Below are 3,496 nucleotides of genomic sequence, written 5' to 3'. Positions count from 1 at the left end.
AAGAATTGTGTAAAGAACCCCCCCAAAGCATATATTCACTTGACCTCCTGTTAACATTTGTTTTATACATCTATCTACTTATATATATCTCCACACCCTCTTCTTTTTTTCCTCCTTCTCTTGATCTTATCTTGATATTAATTGTTCTTTTTATGTTTGCCAAAAGTTTGAGATACCATACCTCTTTCTCCTATGATAGTTAAGCTTAATTTTCAACTTGATTGGTGTGGGGGCCCCTTAAGGGATTGGTAAAGCACACTTCTAGGTGTGTCTGGGTGGGATCATGGAGACATAACCTTGGGTACTGTATCTAGTTTCTGGCTCCTGCCTGAGCTGCTTCTCACCCACCATGAACTAAGCTGCCTGTTTTACCAAGCCCTTCCACCATAACGTTTCTTGCCTGGAGCCTGCCCACCATGGACTGAACCCCTTGAAACGTGAGCCAAATACACCATTTCTTCCTTCAGATTGTGGGTGTTGGGTATTTGGTCCCAGCAACTAGAAAGCTGAGCAATACATCTCCTAAATACTTTAGCAGATATCTGCTGTTAAGAACAAGGATATTCTCTTACAGAATCCCAGCACAATGATTGCATTTAGGAAACCTAACATTGATACTACACTGTCATCTCACATGTATTCTATTTTTATCAACTGTCTTGATAACATCCTTTATGTCTTCTGGTTCTTCAGTCTAAGATCATACATTGCCTTTAGCTGTGATGTCTCTTTGGTCGTTTTTTGTTTATTTGTTTGGTTTCTGGTTTTTTTGAGGCAGAGTCTCGCTGTGTAGTTCAGGTTGGAACTCATGGCAATCCTCCTGCCTCAGCTTCCTGAGTGCTAGGAATGCAGGCATGTGCCACCATGCCTTGCTCTTTGGTCTTCTTTAATGTGGACCAGTCTCTTTGTTTTTCATATTCTGTTTTTGAAGAGTATAGATTAAATATTTGTAAGATGCCTCTTACTGTAGCTTCCTTTGGTTCCTTCATGATTAGATTTGGTTTATGTATTTTTAGCAAGACAGCAGTATTGTGTCTTTTTTCAGAAGATTATATCAGGAAGCTCATAATGTCAGTGTCTTACTATTGCTGATCTAAACTTTTATTTTTATTTTTTATTTTGGTTTTTTTTCTGGTACCGGGAATCAAACTCACGACCTTGCACTTGCCAGGCAGGTGCTGTGCCACTGAGCTAAATCCCCAGCCCCTAAACTTTTATTTTTAGTATATTTAATTTTAATTGTTATTATTTATTGACTTATTTTGAGACAGGATCTCACTATGCAGCCCAGGCTGGCTTCAAATTTGCAGTCTCCCTGCCTCAGCCTTCCCAGTGACTAGGATTGCTGTGCCTTGTTAGTATATTTTAAACCACAACAAAAGCATACATATCCAAATGTGTTTCTATGCCAATTTTATCATAAAGATTTAAAACAGGCTAAACTGCTTCAGTTTACTTATTTGAATGCAGACCTCAGTATTTAGTCTTTCCTTGCATTTCTGCATTTATATTTGAACTTTGTGTAGATGTGTCACTGATTAATAAAGTTATACCTGTACACTGACCTTAAAAAAGGCTACTAGGAGCTGTATGAATAATGAATTATTGTTGATGTGAATCTGAATTTCCTTGATACTGTGCAACCAAAACAACATACAAAAGTAAACCAGAATCTTGAAGTTTAAGTCAACGGTGAGCCTCACTGGACAGATTTAAATTCACCAAGAGATTCACTGGTATCAGTGCTTCAGTTTATACTAATTTGGGGCTAACACAATAGTTAATAGAACACCCTTTGCACATAATAGTGCATGTGTTTTACATTTTGGTTTCCTGTGCAAGATACTGATGATAATAAACTTTTATTTTGGCCATTTGAAAACCACACAGTCACCCACTAGACTTCCTCCCTCCAGACGATTTCTGTACTTCTCTCCTCATCTGCAGGCCTTGATGTTCCTTTTCCTCATGCCTGGGATTTTGTCCTGATTTCCAATAATCCCAGAACCAGGGAACACATATATCCACTTACCACTGGGCTTTGAGGTGTGTTCCCTGGTTACTCCAAAGTGCATAGAGATTGAAATGTTATACCTGTAAATAAAGATTCAGTTCTGCTTATGTCAAAGCACAGCAGCGTGAACATTTTAGGAATGCAGACACACTGCACAATTGCCTGCTTCCCCATAGCCCCACCCACGCAAGTGACCCAAGCAGGAGACGGTTCTACCTGGGAAGCGTTTGGCCCAGAGATCTGTTTTGTTTTTGTTTTTGTTTGTCTTTTTTGAGACAGGGTCTCGCTCTGCAGTTCAGGCTGGCCTTGAGCTCACTTTGTGGCCCAGGCTGGTCTCGAACTCACAAGGATCCTCCTGCCTCAGCCTCCTGTGTGCTGGGATTACAGGCGTGCGCCACCACTCCCAGCTGGCCCAGAGATCTGATTCCACAAATAAGGACTGTGATCCAGCAGGTGTCTTTCATAGAAAGGAAGCTGCTAATGGTAGTCAGACTGCAACCTGGATAGCTCTGTCTGTGCCAGAGCCTGGGACACCTTTCCCATGGCAGAAGAGCTCCCTTTAAGGTCAAGCCACTTTCTTCTCTCTTGGCAAGTGTGGGTTGCTGGCAGCTGGAGCAGGCCTTGAGCAAGGTCTTTCAGTGTAGTTTACTCATCTCAAATTCAGCCACAGAGCTGAAGCCCAGCCAGGTCCTTGGAGGCCTCTAGATTTCCTAGTAGATTTTGCAGCAGAAGATGGTCCTAATGGAAACACAGGACTGGAGAGGAACAGATGCCTTAGAATGTCCTTTGTATTTTCACTGAAAAATGCATTCTATGTTGTACAAGAATTTTCCAAGCACACTCAATATATCTATGATTTAGAGATCACTTACAACTCATTCCATGCCATGGAACCTGGATGGATTTCATATTTATGTGTGCAAGGCACTACTATAGCTATTTGTTGGATGCCAAGGAGGGATATCAAGAAGTTTAGAGCATAGTCTACAACAATCCTGGAGACGGGACACATCGGCATGCTAAAACTTGGCAATACAAGGTAAAGTCTGACGGCATGCTCAGAGGAGTGGTGGAGAAAGTGGGCCACAGGGAACCGGGCTGGCCGCTGGCGCTCAAGTCAAAAGACCTGCGTGAAGTTGCAGCTTTTCTCCTCCTGGCTGTGCGGCAAGTTCGCTAAGGCACTTAGAACTTAGCTCTGGGCATGTTTGGTGGCCTTAAAATGTTACAATTACTTCAGGGATGGGTGGTGCGTGAGCACACGAGAGGGGGCGCTTCGCCGCAAGGCGACAGAGTTTCAGTGAATAACACTCGCTAAAACTCCGCCAACTACTTTTGGGATTTCGTTGGCCTCTAGCAAGCGAGGGCAGAAGGGACCCACACTTAGCTGATTCCACCTAGAGTCTTTTACCACGGCCACACGCAGACGCCCGAGATTCCAGAGTCTATCCGTAGGGGGCGCTGCCGCCCAGGCGCTACGGCCTC

This window comes from Chinchilla lanigera, unplaced genomic scaffold (genome assembly GCF_000276665.1).
Source record: "Chinchilla lanigera isolate Chin_1 unplaced genomic scaffold, ChiLan1.0 scaffold00080, whole genome shotgun sequence".
In the NCBI taxonomy this organism is placed as follows: Eukaryota; Metazoa; Chordata; class Mammalia; order Rodentia; family Chinchillidae; genus Chinchilla; species Chinchilla lanigera.
Note: the sequence above shows the minus strand (reverse complement) of the source record.